Below are 19,062 nucleotides of genomic sequence, written 5' to 3' on the forward strand. Positions count from 1 at the left end.
TCAGAAAAAGGGTGGAGTGGCAGGGCAGGAGTCTGAAAGGTTTAGAAATCATAGTCAGCATCTGGATGTACCAGTTTACCCTTGCTTCCCACCTCTCTCTTCTCTCCTGTATAGTGAAATCATTGATGGCTCCATGGCTGGGCTGGTCCCAGACCCCAAGTCTGCCCAGCATTGAGCTCCATGGAGTTGCAGCAACACTGACAGTCATGAAACCCTGGAACAATATTGATAATCTTGTAGAAATGACATATGAAAAGAAGGCGTTAATAGACACTTGCATTTCCTGCAAGTGTCTCGGTCATTTAGGTAGTTTCAATACTTTGAGGCCACGTGATTTATTGTGTAACAGGGAAAGCTGCTGAAATGATCATTTCCATTTTTATTGACCAAGAGCTAAACACATTCTCAGGGCTAAGGTTGTGCCAGCACCAGGTGGTCTTAAATACTTCAAAGTCTGAAGAATAATTTGCCTTCAAGAACAAAATATTAGGCTTATTCCTTGTTTGCCAATGAACTTTTTATCCAGCATTGCCTATATATTTCTTCCACCCTGGTGTCTTTCTACACTTTCAAACTTCTGCAGTCATGCATATTTCATTTCCACTACAGAGGAATAAAATACAATTATATCTGTCACTGTCACAAATAGAAGAGCAGAGAGCTAAATGAAATAGCTACACAGATCCTTACTCAAAAACACTAAAAGAGAAATCCAGGCCAACCACCATTTTAAGTAAAAAATAATGCAATACTTCTTTGCTGTGCTACTTATTTCTTGATCGCAACTAGCACACAGAGTGACAAGCATCTTTCTATTGCAAGGTATTCCAAACCTTACTGAAAATGAAGGAAGTTTCTAAGCCTGCTCAGTCTCTCAGATTTGCACCAAAATTTAAGGTAGAAGGGTTTAGGCGCAGGTGCCCCTTTACACCTCTGGTTTGTCTGTCATGTGAACAGAGTTTATTCGTTTTCAGGACCCAGGAACACTTCCAGGCTGGAACAGAGCCCAGGTTGTCTTTGCTCTCTATTTATCTGGAGCAGAAAGGCTGAATGTCAAGGGAATGCACACAGAGTGGTCTGCAGAAACCAAGCGACTGCTTCATGAGACTCCTCTTCCACCCATGCAGAATACCTGCACAGCCCAGTGCAAAGAAAAAGCTAGTAACATCCACGTGTGAGCACAGCCACATGGCAGGAGGAACAGCCTGGCTCCAGGATTGCTCAACCATTTTGGATGCAGGGCTATTAAAGGCACCTCTTTTTGTCATACCACAGCTTGTGCTTCCAGCCCTCAGGTATGACAGCACATTCTTGACCTTAAAAGCTTTGGTTAACAGGAGCTCTTTAAGCGGTGGAAGACAGAATCAGACACATATATGTCCTGATTTTCCCATCAAAATAAAACTCAAGGTCACACTTGATCAGTACAACAGAAGTGGTGGTTTTCCAGTAGGCACAGTTCTGTTACATCTGTGATGCACAAACACCACTCAGGTTTCTGACACTCTCATCCAGCAAGCCAAGACCTCGCTGGCACCTGCTCCTTGTCCTTGAAAACCACCGTTACCAGTCCTCCTTGATTTCTATGTTTGAAAAGAAAGCTAGACAAAGCAATTTGCATCCTGACTGTGGGTCACTCTTAGACACAAAAATATGCCTGTGTTTTGTAAAGTAGCATAAAGCTCACCACATTAAGGACATGGCCATCCCCTGGGAAGTAATGGACCTACCGACGTTCTTTAAGCAAAGCAGGAATAGGATATATACGCTCTAAAACTTCAACATGAGAGGACGACTGCTGTGAAATCACAGTGTATCTTGTTTCTTAACTGGCAGCATTTTAGTGTTTCAAATTACATAGCAAGAGGAAAACACATTCTCAGTATTTCTACCAGAGCTGAGGCATTTTCTGATGCCTTTTGCTGAGGAGGTGAAGCTTCCTCAGCTTTCGATGTTTTTTGGTGTCAGGGTCTCTGTCCATACTGGTATTGCCCATTAGAGAAAGGGCCAGATGAAGGCAGCATGCCATGTGCTGTATCCAGACACACCAAGATTTCTGCAAACCACTTGCTGAGGGGCATTTGTTCCTCTGAAAGATTTAAATGGAACAGGCTGGTCCCATTAAATCTGATAACTGATCATTGTTTCCCAGCAGAAACTGACTCTGAAAGATTTGTCAGAAAGCAGTTTAGTAGGGAAATAATTGTCCTATTTATATTCTGCACAGAACTCCTTAAAATTCTCTTTGATCTAGCGATTTTGTATTTAAACTCCTTCTTTATATGTATAACCTGGATGTCACACCCTACAGATCTCTTTCTAGAATACTGTTTAACTTTCTGTTTGAAAGAAAAGCGTATTTTCTCAAAATGCTGCTGTTATAGAGGATGCACTTTGGGATAAATGAAAGTCAAATGGCTTTTGAGTTTGTGTTTGTAACATTTACTGACAAAATTCAATTAAGAGCTCTATATATAAATGCTAAGGCACTCAGTTATGTTTAAGCTAGTGTGACTATATAATCCTCTTAAAGTCTAGATAATTTAACAATCACTCTACTAAATAACCATGCTTCCTTCCCCACAGGTAACAGAGCTGAATCCTGCAGTCCACAGACACAGGATTTAACTGGTTTTGGGGACTTAAACTGAAACAGAGTTGGAATGATGCCACTTTGGAAAAAGTTCTCTTTTTTGCACAAAATATTTATCATTTGAAGCTCACCAGACACCTATGCAGAGATCGCTCTCCGAGAACAGAGTTCTGTGCACAGAAGTAACACAAATCAAATTAGTGCACTGAAGCTAAAGAGGACACGTTCAATCTCATCTCATCTCTCAAAAGTTCTTCAAGAAGTCGTTAAAAAGAAGTTTTCCTTTTTTTTTTCTTTTCTTTTTTTTTTTTTTTTCCTTAAATCCGCCTAGGAATGTCTAGGAATATAACAATGAATTCCCAAAGTTAGAGGTCATGGAGTTCCATTCAGAAACAATAAAAAATATCACTGCCCATGAGAATTATCCTTTTGAAATCCACAAGCTCTTTAAAAAGATGGAAAAACTAGAGAGTACATAATCCAGTCACGCAGTATCCGGTGTCATTCACTTGGGAACCGGCACCAAGGGAGCTGGCGGCTGCCTCAAGAAGCAGCGCACAGGTTATTGCAGAGCTGTGCAAAATTTAAGCATTTCTATTTTTAATATAAACTGGGGTTTTAAAAATGTTTTCCAGAGAAACCATCTCTCTACAGACTTTTTGTACAGACCAAGAGACCGAGTCTCCTTTTTCCCTCCAAAACTAATGGATGATTTTAATCCCATCTCATTCTGTCACGGTGCTCATTCACGCATGCAGAGGTTTCCATAATGTAACACGGCTCTGGGAGAGCAGTGAAGACCTCAGGAAGTTTTCCCGTAACCATAAATGCACTTCCATGGCTCAAAGGATGGCTTTATGGTTTGAAACTGACTGTGGTCTAAACCTCCTAACCTGAGCCTTTCCCGGTGTTTTCTCAGAGGAAAACACCAGAAGGATGAAGAGACCAACATGTTCAGCCTGTGCAGCACATGGGGAGTAACACGGAGCAGAGACATGAAAGCAAGGTCGGGAAAAGGGACGTGACCGCTCATAAGGGATCAATAGTGTATTAGATCCTTGCAGTACTTTTTGTGATGGAATGTTCTAATTTCCTTTCCAATTCTTTTAAACTTAATCAAAATCTGAGGGAGAAAACAAAGCAAAACAAACAGAAAAAACAGCAAAGAACTCTTTGTCCTTGAAGATGCAAAGTTCTGAATGGAAAAAATTACATTTTTGGGGCAGAATATTTATCATTTAAAGCTGAGAAGGCCTTTAAGTGGAAACAGTTCTCTGAGAGAAGACTCCTGTGCAGAGAGCTGACTATATACTCTGGATGCCAATATTTTCTTTTCTCTTTCAAGTAGAAATACTGTTTTCTACTTTCAAATTTCACACTGTACTGTAGTATTGAAGTTGTGTGTTTGCAATTCTTATATCTAATTAATATTTAAATATTCTTTCTCAACGTTGCAGCAACTGACATTGTTTTACACTCTCACCCCAAAGAAGTGGTAAGTTTCTAGCCTTCACAACTCTAGGTAAAACTCAATATATCAACAACACCAGATTGAAACCCTGGAGGCATGCAGAAATAGAAAGAATTTTTTAAGTTGTGAGTACTTAGTTCACGGTCTTTAATAACTTGGGATTTAGCAGTCTTCAAATAACTGAACTAGAAGTGATCAGCTGAAGTGAGATTTTTAAAAAGATGAGTTTATGCAGTGAATTATTTAAAAAGCAGGTTCCATTACTGCTTTAAATAACAGCTCAGGTCTCCGAGCAGACATCCAGATAGCTCCTTTGTTGGTTATGTGAGAGAGGGGTGGATAAATGAGCAGCCATTTCACTTAAAAATGACCAAAGAATTCCAAACCAATAAGGGTATAGAAGGTATAGAAGAGAAATGGCTTGAGTGAATTTGTTTCATAAGAAATTAATTTGCTGCAATGTATTAAACTTCTCTTTCCTTGTTCATAATCCCTTGCAGTCCGACGCTTGGTAAAACTTCCTATTTTCATGTCTGTAGTTACCAATTTATGCCTGTAATGCGATTGACAAATGCAGCCTGGTGGCCTTTAACTATGAGTTTATAATTAGCAACATGGTGTTGGTAATCTCTGAGTGAATCAACTCTTTCCAGTTTCATTGTTCCTCAGAAGCAGAGATTGATGATGAAAATCTACCAACACTTTGTGGTACAAACGAGCAGAACAGGAAGGTCTTTTTAGCACTATGGGCAGGGAGGCTTGTTGACAGTGAACACGCTCCCAGTAAGTCCAGACTGGTTCTGAAAGGCACCAGGTCTGAGCTGAGTGGCGGATGGAAGAGGCTGTTGGCAGCTGTGTCAGAGAGGGAATGAGGGGACACGTGGTGGAAAGCAAGAAGGAGTCACCAACTTGTACCTATTACTGCACAAACCATACGGCAGAGCAGGTATCTCATAGCCAATCCAAAGGGAAAGAATTATTAAAGGTTACTTGCGCCAAGGGAAACTTATTAGGAACATTTGCCAAATGGAAATGGCTGGTTGGACCATGCCCAGACGCAGTGATGGAGGTTGCTATCGCATCTGTTGGCAGCTTCATTTCTACGATGGCTGGATGCCCAAGTGAAACATCACACGGGGACATAATTCTCACAGCAACGCTGCCACTTACTATTGCAGAGTGACCAGTGGTCTCATAAAGAGGGACAAAAAGTGCTGACTTTTAGAAAGGCCGTTGACTCTTCCAGCAGCCATTCCTTCATGGCTCTGCAGAAAATGTTAATGCCATGACATTTGGTGGAGGCTTAAATCATCCTAATGAAACAGGATCAGTTACTGAGCTAATTCACCACAGCATGTTCTGCTGCAGATCTTTTATCAGTGGCTTTAAGATAATGAAGTTATAATAAGAAAAATGTATCATTTTGCAGTGAGATTTAACCATATGCAATTTTATCTGTTTATTTAAGAACTTGTGTAGTCCCCATCACATATTATCTGAAATCAGCTCCGGTGTTTAGAAACAAAAATTATTTGTGTTTCTTTCACAGATCTATTTTTTCTTTATAATGTAGGTGAAATATTTCAGAATCACTTCAGTGAGGAGACAGTCAGTGACAGTCAGTGACAACAGAATTATCCCTAAATATTCAGAGACTTCCCCAAGCCACTAAAAAACTATAGTGGGCTGGAGAATGACATCCTGTCATGGTTTGAGATAGCTTTAGTTTCATGCAGTGTATGATGAAGCAGAACCATGTGGGTAAGTAAAGGAACAAAGCCTGAAAGAAGAAAAGCCAATAAGGTGAGGTTTTGCTTAGCCGCTCTGACCTTGCACAAAACTTTTGACAAATTAATGCATTCACATGGGCAAGTTAAAAACTGGATGCATTTCTGCTATTGCTTCAGTGACTTGTAAGGTAACAGTTCTTGCTTTGTATATAAAAAGATGCACCTGAAGTTCGCTTTTTGAGTAAGAGGTGAATAGACCCCTATCCCAAAAATTTTCATGCCCAGTTACTTTACTGTTTGTAGGGTTTGTACAGGTTTGGGGGGGTTTGTTGTTGTTGTGAGGTTGTTTGGTTGGTTTGTTTGGGTTTTTTTCCCTTTTCTACGCAAAAATAAACATCCAGAAATTCTTCAGGGCACTGCTGAGATGAGAATGTGGGAAATCCTACTAAAGAGGTCACTATTTATCAAATAATAACAACTGTTACAACTAGTGTTTTTACAAAAGTCTTTGGTATAACAAGTTCCTAACTGAAAACCATAAAAATCTGTAGAATAAAAACAGGTGAAGGCCTCTCCAAAATAAAGCCATCACAGTTTTACTCCCAGCCATTTATGATCCTCTTGGTAAGTCTGCATGATTCTTACCTGTGAAGACCAACGTAAAATTAAATGCACTGGGAAAAGACAACAGCACATAAATGTGTGCATATGTGTTCATAAGTGCAAGTCTCCAGACTAGTTTTATATATGTGAGTGTTTATATATATACATATATATATATATATATATATATACACACACATGGACACAAATGTATATATAGATATATATATAGATATATATAGATATATATAGATATATGTATAAATAAGTGCATATATATGCATTTAAGAGTGTGTGTTTAATTAAAGTTACCATTGTACATACTGCTGTATATCATTATGGATATAAAATTTTCTTACGGAAATTTGCTCTAAGATTGGGAGATGTTAGGAAACGACCACATGATTGCTACGCAGACTCTCAAAGGTGGATGTTTAATGAAACTGCCTCAGCAACCTACCAGAACAGTTAAAGGAAGAGAAGTCCAGTGGGCTACAGTAAGAGACAAGGGAGAACATGACACAATAAATCAGTGTCCACGTCATGCCACCATGTCATGCAATGGGCACTAGTTTATGTTGGTGGCACTACTGCTGTAGGCATCGCCATAGTAGGAAGGGATTCTTTCTACAGTAAACACAGAGTCCGTTAAATGAATTGCTGTGGAAACAGATGCTCTGCTTTTCACTCATAGAGTGCTGAAATTCATCTTTACAGAACAAGTGGAGGTAAGGCAAGTACACATGTAATACCAGTCTCTGAGATGATCCCTTGGGGCTGTCTGCTGCACAGGTCAGTGGCATCACCTCAGGCACATCAAGTGTATGTCAGAGTCAGCAGACAAGACAGAGAAGGAAAACAGAACACAGTGCTGCATTTAAGTCAGTTTGACCCACCAATACACACCTGAAAATCTGGGTCATTCTTTTTCATTCTGCCAAGCACATTTCTGAAAAACACGTGGGTATGTCTATCTCCATCCTCCCACAGCTCCCATTGTTGATCTCCCTCTGACTCAAACTTGAGAACCCTAAATCTTACTTAGAAGATGAGATCTTTAATCTTGGACCAAGTGAAGTATCTTTTTTGATCTAAGACTTACAGTGGAAGAATTAAATTAAATCCCTGCCTGCTCTGACCTAGGTCCTAAATCTTACAAATTGCAAATGTTGCCTCTTGATTTACTTCCATGGCATTTATCAGAAAACAGATTGTTTTCTTTCTCCAAGCTTAATGTCCACTGGCTTCACCCTCAGCATCCTTCAAGAGTGTTTAGACTGACTCTGCAAGATTTTTGTGTCTAAAAAGTGCTGCTCTGCTGAGTTTTAACATTTTGCTTTAATTTGCGTAAGGATCACTGCTATCCCACAGCCTCATAAGAATTTCAAAGGCTTTTGAAGAGTAACTATAATGAGTACAAACACCCACATTTGCCCAAAGGCATTAAAGTCCTCACTCAGGGAAACCATGTACCAGCCATGCCAGGTTTGGAACAAAAGTTTTACTGCTTGCATGAACATACCACTTGACATATGCCTACACTCATTCAGCAGCTACTAGTACTGCATGACTCTGGCCATGGAGATAAACAGAAGCTATATGGACATTATTCATGTTCATGCTGTAAGTTTTCCATTTCTGACAGCACGCTGACAAGTGAAGTTTTCGAAACCTGAGCCTTGGAATAGTTCCTTCTTGAGAGTCTGTAACGCAACACTCAGGTGCTGTAAACTTGAGTAGTTAGACATCTATAGGCATGGGAACTAACTTTTAGTCAGACTGAATTTAGATTTAACACATCTGAGATGGCTGCATCTGGTCAGCCAAATTAAGCCTTGTATTAATAAGACAACAGATTGATTCACAACAGAACAAAGTACCTAGAAATTATGGTAGATTTTGAACAGGAACCAAGTTTCTATTGTTGATTTTTGGTTTGGTTTTGGTTTCTTTTTTTTTTTTCTTTTTTAGTCTTTCCTATGCACCACAAGCCACAGCCAGTTTAACTTGAGTGCAGTCATTTGTGTCGAGATGAGGGAGTCAAAGCCGGTGAAGAAGTCTGATCCAGCAAACCAGGACTGGAAGGCACTGGGGGAATCCTTCTTCCCGTTGCCACAAGGTAAGCTCACTCCCAGCCTTGCAGCAGCTTCTTCAAGCCCTGGTTCAGCACTCCCTCCTGACTAGGCAAGACAGTTCAGCACCATCTAAGAAGCAACTTAATCCCATGTGATTCAACACAGAGACAGGCAGTGCAAAACTGAATTTTTCTAGCAGAGTCCACAACTGCCTATGGCACTCTGCACCCTTCACACAGAGGACGTTAGCTTGCTCAAGCCAGAGAGTTTAACGAAACAACGTTAGCTTCTGACTCTCGGCAACTGTCTTCACTTAGGAGACCATTGCCTTGGGATATGCAGTGAGGAAATACCCTTCTGAAGACTGGTGATACCTCTCCTCCCATATTTTTTAAGCAAAAAGTTATAAAGCATCACTCTTGAAAAAGTAATAAACAGCATAATAATAATAATAAACATAATTAAAACCATGAGGACAATTGGAGAGGAAGAAATAGGGATGCTATTTCCTAGTTGTTAGATGATACAGAAATTAAGAAGGTTATCTAGATGAAGAATGAGATAAAATCTTTTTAATTACATTTTTCATTGCTTTTGATATAGGAGATGGATCTCTATTACCAGCAATCTTTGCTTGCAGGAGAAATAGATAAAGCGAATATCTAGCAAATGAAAATTGTTCATGTACACATACAAAACTTAGGTTGAACTGTGAACAGTCACATGCCAGAACACCTTCTACATGTGGGTGCTGGAACAGGTTGCTGTTTTACTGGAATTCAGTTACTATAAGTCACATTTCATCTGTCACATGTCAAGTATCATCTATCCGGACTTCTGTAAAGCCTTTGACACAGTCCCTCACAAATCCTTCTCTCTAAATTGGCAAAGTATGGATTTGATGGGTGGAGTGTTGAGTGGATGAGGAGCTGGCTGGCTGGATGGTCACACCCAGAGAGTAGTGGTCAATAGCACAATGTCTGGATGGACACCAGTAGCAAGTGATGTCCCCCAGAGGTTCATACTGGGACCAGTGCTGTTTAAGACCTTCATAAATGACAAAGAGTGGAACTGAGTGCACCCTCAACACATTTGCAGATGACACCAAGCTGAATGGTGCACAGGCTGGGCATGAAGGGATTGAGAGCAGCCCTGTGGTGAAGAACTCAGGGGTCCTGGTGAATGACAGATTGGACATGATCCAGCAGTGTGCACTCACAACCCAGAAGGCCAATCTGATCCTGGGCTGCATCAAAAGGAGCGTGTCCAGAAGGTGGAGGGAGGTGATTCTGCCCCTCTGCTCGGCTCTGGTGAGACCCCACCTGGAGTCCTGTGTCCAGCTCTGGAGCCCTCAGCACAGGACACACATGGACCTGTTGGAGAGGGGGCTGAGGAGCCACCAAGATGATCAGAGGCTGGAACAGCTCTGCTGGGAGGACAGGCTGAGAGAGTGGGGGTTGTTCAGCTGGAGAAGAGAAGGCTCCAGGGAGACCTTATTGCGGCCTTTCAGTATTTAAAAGGGGACAATAAGAAAGAGGGGGACAGACATTTTAGCAGGGGCTGTTGCAATAGGAAAAGGGATAATGGTTTGAAACTAAAAGAGGGGAGATTCAGCCTGGATGTGAAGAAGAAATTTTTTACAGTGAGGGTGGTGAAACCCTGGCCCAGGTTGCCCAGAAAAGTGGTGGATGCCCCATCCCTGGAGACATCCCAGGCCAGGCTGGACGGGGCTCTGAGCAACCTGATCTGGGTGAAGATGTCCCTGCTCATGGCAGAGGTTGGAGTGGATGAGCTTTGAAGGTCTATTCCAACCCAAACCATTTCATGATTCTACGATTACATGATAATTTCAGTGTCGCCTTACATGCCAGACACAAAAACGTCTCAGGGACAGGAATCCTTATCTTATCTTGGGTGCAGAAAGTTAACTGAATAAAATCAGTGTTTACCAAGCTGAAAAGGAAATTAATCAGTCAGAGGCTGACCCTTCTCATCACCCAGGAGCCTGCTTGTTAGACTCCGTGCACCCACAGGGCATGCAGAAGACATGAACAGACTGAACGTGAACAGTAACTCCGACACATCATAGAGTGTAACATGGGAGAAGAGCTACCTTAACTTTGAACATTTATTCTGTTAGAGACACCCCTTAATGAAGTTCAGATTTGTGCCCACAACTGTCAGGAACAGAGAGTTCTCCCACCCAAAGTCTTCACTCTTTCTATTACAGAACTCTGTTAAAAAAAAAGAAAAAACAAAACATATATATATATATATTCCATGTATCAAGCTTGGGGACACTTTAGATCTAAATTTGTGGTTTGTCCTATTTTAATAGTTTTCCAACACTAGCTTTTCAGTCTAAAGTCTCCAGTGATTCAATAATAAATGCAGAAAGTATTTTAAAGCTCCTGAAGCCTTTCTCTTTCTATTTTAATTTTGTAGGCTGGAATATAGATACCCACAAATAATTACATGTGACATAGCAAGGAATAGCTGTCTTTTCCTGCAGGGGCCCTCTGCTGAGCTAAAAGGATGAATAATGCAAAGTAATAAAAATACAACAACTGCAGGGGGGGGCTGTATCTAAACTACAGAATCCAGAAGTGCAGTCCAGTTCCTGGGTGGAGGTGTGATTCTGACTATTTCAAACTGTTTGGAGTCACAAAGCCTCCTGCCTCTACATGAGCACAGACACTGAATCAGGTGGGAAGTGAACACATCTCTGCTTTCACTGGAGTGAAGGCCGTGCTGCTCGGGAATGGGACCTCGGTTGCTCCATAGAAATAAAAGACAGTGCAGCTGCAACATAAACTTTTTAGATTGGAAAATACTTGCAAGCGTGTCATGTATCTGTTGCATGCTGATTGTTCTGTCTATGCATGGTATCTGTAAATAAACACGGGAACACATTTGCAAATTACTATATGTTGAAAGTAAAGGCAAAGTGGATGGGTAAACCTCAGGTTCCTGCAGCTGAAGAGCTGGTCATAACTAATATGCCAGAAATGGACCAATTGTGTGCCATTTTATTACCTTCATCCAACTCAACCAAGCCTGAGTGACTGTTCAGCATTCATGGCTAAGGCAATGAATGGCCTTAGGCTGACAAGAAGAGCAGATATTCAAAGAAGAGCAAATGTATTCTACTATGCGAGTGTTTATGCTAGAAAAGAACCTTCATAAGAGAAACATTTTCTGAAATCCCAATTGGGCCACTTGCACAAATAGGGGATAGAACATTTGTTCGTAGTAATGCAAACTACTACGTCAATTAGCTCCACATCTTCAGCCTGAAGGTACTGTTCTCAGCAACTAAGCATTACAAAACCTGCATTTCAAAAAAAAATCACAGTTGCTTGTATGGTGCTGTTGGAAAGTACGGGTTTCTCTAAGACTGCTTAGATCAGCTGTCATTTTCTGCCTTAGTCATACGATACATTTAGTGGGAAAATTGCATCCAGCTCTGGGACCTCAAAAATAAGAAAGAAGTGGACCTGTTGGAGAGGGGCCAGAGATGATCAGAGGCTGGAACAGCTCTGCTGTTCTGACAGGCTGAGAGAACTGGGGTTGTTCAGCCTGCAGAAGAGGAGGCTCCAGGGAGAGCTTATTGCAGCCTTTCAGTACTTAAATGGGGCCTATAAGAAAGATGGGGACAGACATTTTAACAGGACCTGTTGCAATAGAACAAGGGGTAATGGTCTGAAACTTAAGAAGGGGAGACTCAGATCAGACATGAGGAAGAAATTTTTTACACTGAGGGTGGTGCAACACTGGCCCAGGTTGCCCAGAGAGGTGGTGGATGAACCATCCCTGGAGACATCCCAGGCCAGGCTGGACAGGGCTCTGAGCAACCTGATCTGGGTGAAGATGTCCCTGCTCATGGCAGGGGTGGCACTGGATGAGCTTTGAAGGTCCCTGGCAACCCAAACTGCCGTAGGATTCTGTGATTCTACACCAGTCTGCCTTGACTTGGAAGACTTATCCCCAGCAGTGCCTTTAAAATTTCTGCTTTAAAACTTGCTGCCAACTTCCAGGTATTTTCTAATCAGTTAATTCACGTAACAGTGTTGTTATGTTTTGCATTGGCTTTGCCAATAGAACCTAAGACAGCTTATCCACTGTCTTTACCAGTAAACTTCCGTTAAGCGAGTAACCAACCAGATTCTTTACCTATCTTTTCTTGTTGCTTAACAAAGAGAAAAGAAACTGCAATCTGGTGAAAAAGCTGGAATCTGGGTTAGGTCATTCATTGGCCCTGCTCCCATTTACTTCAGTAGCCAAAGAGGAGATAAATTAAACATAATTTTTTATGGTCTTGACTTTCCTCAGCTTACTATCACTATCACTTATTTAACACTGGCTGTAATTTAGCACCAGAAATCTCTTGTGTGGGAATCACGAAAGAATAAATACCTTCTTCTGTCTGCAAGCTGCATTTTCAGATTCTAGAAAGCATTTGTTCCTACTTCACTATATATTCCAAATCTTCTTGAGAAAAATCATGCTTAGCTGTAATCCTAACTCAGACTTAGCAAGGGATCACGGAACATTTCTTGATATTTTGATCAAAAAACCTCCTGCTCAACACTTTCCAGCAAGTTGGGATGTAATCTAAATAAATAGTCTGATTTTAAAAGGGTAGTCCTTGTAAGATGTAATAGCCGGACAAGGCTAGCATGGCAAAACAGATGCCCCAAAATGAATGCATGACTTTTGCTGGGGATGGTATTTGGATGGTTTACAGCATGAGGTTCCTTACCAGCCCCAGTGATCCTTGGAGCTGTGGAGGCTCATTGAGCCTCTCATACCCAGACACCACACAAGTGACAGTTCATAGCTAGTCTCTTTTTTATTCCTACACTGTTTTCATCTGTACAGTGCGAAATGCTGTGTAATATTTAATGAGAATGCCATTAATACAGTGGTATTTGGATGCTAAAGCTCTTTTTAAATTGACTTGGTGTCTAGTGACCTTTAACTGTGTTTTTAAAGTCTTGAGTTGCATCTCATTACCGAAAGATAGAAGGAAATGGAGGGGAAACCATTAGAGAAAAATGAGGAAGGGCTTGGGGAAGAGATTAATAACATACACATGAATTTGACAGTTCTTGAAACACCTACTAGAAAACCAGCTGAGGCATTTTGTTTATTACTGACTATTAATACTGTTGCTATTGTAGCTGGACTCAAGAACTGCTGAAAACTATTGAGGGTTTTGAGAAGCCCCAGTAAGCATTTTTTCTTTAAAGGCAATTCCACTTGATTTGTTCTGAAGAATGAATTGAGCAGAGTGGCCTTGCTGAGTGCTATGCAATTTGGCCTTTTGATTATGTGCTTGAAAAAAGGTAGTGCTACAAAAATAGGTAGTGTAATGCTGAGATTGGCCTTTTTTCCCTACGTGGAACATGTCTGAGCCTCAAATAGCACACTGAAAGAAAGCTAATGATATTGTTTGACCCAAAGCATGTGCATCTCTGATGCATTTTGTATACCATACAGAGAGATGCAACTACAATTTCCCCTCTCCTTGTACATTTTCCATAGTAGGGAGGAACTTTCCTTTAGCAATTAGAGCAGGGATGTTTACACTTCATTCTCAGCTCTGTTACTGACCATTAATAAGTTGTTTCCTCATCATGCACATATCTGCGCTGCAAAGAGTAAGTATCTTCGTTTTCCATAAAACATTAAGAAATACAAAATTGAACTGAGCTACACTAGAATTTTGTATATCTCACTTTAAAATTCAGCCTATCATTGACTTCAGAGAAATGTTAAAGTATACGGAGTAGGTTTTATCATGGTCTTTGGAAGATTCGAAACAGAAATGCCTAGCTTTTACCACTAGGACTTCAAGAAAATGCAGAGACAGCATCAAACAGCTATTCAAAGCTGGATGCTGAATTTAACTAAGGCATAAAGAAAGTAGGGTTTGAATTTTTATCTGGTGAGTTTCAGAAACTGCAGGATGGCTTCCTGAAGAGTAGTAATTTTGCCTAATTTAACTAGAGGAGCTTTAATTTTCTTGCTGGAAGAACCTACAGAGTGCTAGTGTGCACTATTACAGTTCAAGAATCCTGTTTCCTAAAGTGCATGTTACATATTTTTACAAATCAAAAATCCAGGGGAGAATAACAATGGCCAACCTTCATGAGTGGAACTAGAACAACACAGTCATTAAAGTAACACATTCTTATACACAGTGACGTTTCCGATTACATTTGTTCCAAAATCCCCAAAGAATTCACCCACTTCTACCAAAATAAAATAATAATAATTCTATATATTCTTCTCTGAGTTTCTTTTATTTTGCTCAGGAAAATTCCACATTGTCTATTAATTTGTGCCTGCAATACAAATATTTTGCAGTTTTTAACAAATTACTGCTTTAATATATGCATTGTTTTTAGAATACTCCTCTATACTTCCCTCTCATTCCTTTTACAATCAAAACAATAAGGGGGGGGCGACATTTATACTGTGTAGGCACATGTGCTTCTGTACTAATATTTACTTATTAATGTAACACGATTTATACAAGCGTGATAATCCTATATATTCCTGGTCAATTTTAATAGAATGTGAGAAAATGGCATACAAGTATTTTGTGTATAAGATCACACACAAGAGTTGCACCAATGCCATGTGAAAAGTCTGTCTAAAGAGCCTTCCTACCATTTAAAAATAGCTTAACACTTACTATCTGTGTACACAGCCCACTCTCAGATATGAGAAGAAAAATCCCCAATACACTATTAGAGAATAATCTTCCATTTCTCAGGAAGTTTAGAAAAGTATTTGGGGAACAAAACCTGAATTAAAATCTTGCACAGCTCTTGACGTAAGTAGGCCAGCTTTAATAAAATGATACAGTGAACATGAGGCCCTGTGCCAAAATCTTGACTTGAAAAGGCTAAAAATGTCAACTTCTTCCTTTTCATCGGGGAGTTATAAATTCACAGCTGCACTTTCAGTTTTTAAACCAAGGATTCACTTTCTCTCAACCTTTTCTGAAACTGATTAATAGACTAACAAAAGTTTAAAAGGTAGGAGTGGAGATGCTCAGCTTATGGGCAGCACATTATTTAAAAATAGCTGTAGCTCAAGGAATTTTGCATATCTAGGCGAGTGAAAGAATAAGGTCTGATCTTGCATCCAAAAAACAAATGAGAATATTGGCATTTGCTTGGCTAAAATACAAGGTCAAATAATTACCCGAGACTTCTAAAGAGTGCCAGTGCCACAAAAAATATGTTTATCTTAACAACATCAGTTTAAAAAATGTAACTATAACTGTGATTTGCTTCAAGATTGGCTTGTGTGGCGTCCTTACCAAAGCTGTATTCTTCTCAAATTCATATGCGCCCTACTATGCTGGTGAGGTTCAACAGAGAGTAGAAAATGATCTGTTGCTGCATTCAGTGAATCTCAGCTCAAAGAGCCCGTGGTATGAAACTTGCAAGCTCAAGCCCCACTAAGAAGTTTTGGAAAAGGCATGTACACTTTATAAAGCTACGCAGCTGCATGTGGGTATTGTCTTCCAGTCTTGAGAAAGAGGTAGTTCCTAGAAAAACAATTAATTTCCTTTCATTTTCAAGAGCAACTGCAAAAGCTAAGTGTTGGCATCTCAGTTTGTTACATGGGTCATGTTCAGATTTGTCTCCACATTAGAAAAGCACTAAAGACAGATCTCCCCCACTTCCAGTGCCTGAAACACTTAGCAAAGGGTCTGCGCCCATCACACCTTGAACAGAAATCCTCCTGGAGTAAAAACACATCCTCCCTCATCATAAATCAATAGATTACAAGAGCTAATGCTGCATCAACATTTTAGGACAAGACTAAAACTCGTCTGGTAGCTATGATCAAATATTTTGTTTATTAGTATTGACAGTCTCTTCCAAGAAAGAGGCTAGTGGAGCTGGTTGGCTTGTTTCTTTCTGTTATGTTCTCAGTCACTCCATATTCCCAAAACTACTTATACCGACATCCAAGAGAGTCAAAACACAGAAACTGAGCTACTATGTTCCTTAAGTCCTCAATTCTTTAACAAAAAAGAAAAAAAATCAATCATTTTCTTCAAATGTTGAAAAACATCTGTGTTGTAAAATCCAACGCAATGCAATCATGTGTACAATTACAATCGGTGACAACAGTTCTCCACCTTCTCCATCCTCATTAAGACGACTGTAAGGCAAGAACAGCTGTGCTCTACATGGTTTTCATTTGTAGCTAGGTAGCTTGGCTAGTACAACCCCATTTCAAAAGCTATTGAAAATATGAACATTTCAGAACAGATCGAAGGATCGGCACAAACTTCCTAAATGTGTTCCTCTGGAGACAGATTCACAGACTTCTTCAAATCAACATATGACCCCATATAGGATTACATGAAATCAACCTGTTTCCAGTCCATATGGTCTTATGCCTAATAAGATCAGAAGCAGACTGTAAAACCATTATCTACTTCTCGTATAATCTAATTAAGGGTAGAGGTTTCTGTGCAGTATCTGCAAACCTAACTATAAACTCATAATGTACTTTAGTCAGTGACTGAATTAGTAAAATCATCGCTGCCTTTGGGAAATTTTATTCTTATATACTCAAAAACTCTTTAGATAAAAGAAGCTAAAACTCTTATTTTTGTTTAATAACTGAAAATAGCAAAAGGACTTTCCTGTGTACCTTTCCGCTCCTTACCATTCTAAGAACGCCAGATTACACTATCTTTAAACTGTATGATTATCAAAAATTCTTTTAAGTTCATTAGGAATAAAATTGAAAACAAAAATCCTAGGGTAAATTCATTTCCTGTTTGATGATTTTGAATATTTCTTTTTTCTTTTATTGTGTACAAGCTACATTATTTTTTTTGCTATGGTTCTTAAACAGACAATAGAAATTCTTGAACAATCAGTTCATGTGTTTATCACTGTTATTATTGTAATTTCACAACTTTAGGGCCCTGTAATATTATAATGGCCTTAGTATCTGTTTATTGAGCTTAGCTTCATACAGAAGATATGTGATGTTTTGTACAATTTTTTTCTATAGGGATACATATATTAAGTTGTCCTTTATTCTTAAAAATGCAAGACCAGTCTAAGACCATTCTTGAGTCCAGAAACTGCTTTTTCCATTGTGGAAGCATTTTTTTACCCCCTGAAGACAAAAGACTTGAACCACTAACTAGCAGTCTGGGTTACCAATCACAATTTCAGTTGTGGCTTGACTAGTCCTTTTCCTATCTCAACTAAACAACTAGAGAAGAAGCTAGATCTGCCCCAGTGTTATGAATGTATGAACAGTTGTATCTCATTATTTGATTTGTGTGTTATAGAAGGTACTATAGCAGGAATCACCCAGTCCAATGGAGGATAGGCCTTGGATGAAACTGGGCAAGTGCAGCAAGTAACCCAGACTGAGCTGGCTTTGCAGCACAACTCAATACAACATGCTGCCTCTCCTGCCCTGACCACCATAACAGACAGAGCCAAAGCCATGGACTAAATTAAATCAATGGACATCTATGGACATTTCACAAGGGCGGTCTATAAAGTAAGGGAAGGATATAGGTGTATATAATGAAGAATGGGAAGGGGGGTGGTAGCTGATGAGGGTCTGTTGGACAGTGGAGGACCTGAGCATGATGCAAATGATATGGAATAGGAGGTGGAGATTGTGCTGGGTCTGGCTGGGACTGAGTTGATTTCCTTCACAGCAGTCCACAAGGTGCTGTGGTTTGTATTTGTTACCACAATAGCATTAACAGCACACTAATGTTTTGCCTGTTGCTGGGCAGTGCTGCACAGTGTCAAGGCTGTCACTGCTCCTCACACTGTCACCTTGCACTCCTGTGGGCAAGAAGTTAAGAGGGTACACAGCTAGGGCAGCTGACATTAATTGACCATAGAGATACTCCATACCATGTAATGTCATGGTCTGCAAGAAAATCTCAAGGAAAGGAGGCAGAAGCAGCAATGCCTGTGGTTGTTGTCTCTGTTCTCCACTCACCAAGCAGCTGTCACATGTATCGAGGCCCTGCTTTCCAGCAAATGGCTAAACATCCGCCTGCCAATGAGTAGTGACTAAACCCCTTCTTTGCCCTCTGTGTGCATGCAGCTTTTGCTTCGCCTATTAAATTGTCTTTATCTCAATGCACAAGTTATCTTGTTTTACTTTTGTGTTCTCTCTGTCCTGCAGGAGAGTGAGTGAGCAGCTGTGTGGGTGCTTACCTGCTGGCCAGGCTCTGCCCACAATGCCCATAAAATTCAGAATACCAACCATGCATTCCCATGGCATCAGTCAGGTCCTAAGGGAAAGAAATCCAAGTGAACCACCTCAGAAAAGCTCATAATTTATTTGTGTTCTAATGATTTTTGCTGTGCTGCACATTAAGGTATCCAAATGTATTTGCACCTGCAGGAGGTCAATGGGAATTCCTGCCCCTGGATATTTCAGGTCATATTTTCCTTTTAACCTCTCTGGCTGCCAAGATATTCTCAAAATCTGGCTCTTTATAAAGGCTGCTGGACTTGTTATTTTCTGTACTTGAACCCACCTCTGCCAGGAGGACAGATGAGCACT

The sequence above is a fragment of the Columba livia genome, chromosome Z (genome assembly GCF_036013475.1).
Source record: "Columba livia isolate bColLiv1 breed racing homer chromosome Z, bColLiv1.pat.W.v2, whole genome shotgun sequence".
NCBI lineage: Eukaryota > Metazoa > Chordata > Aves > Columbiformes > Columbidae > Columba > Columba livia.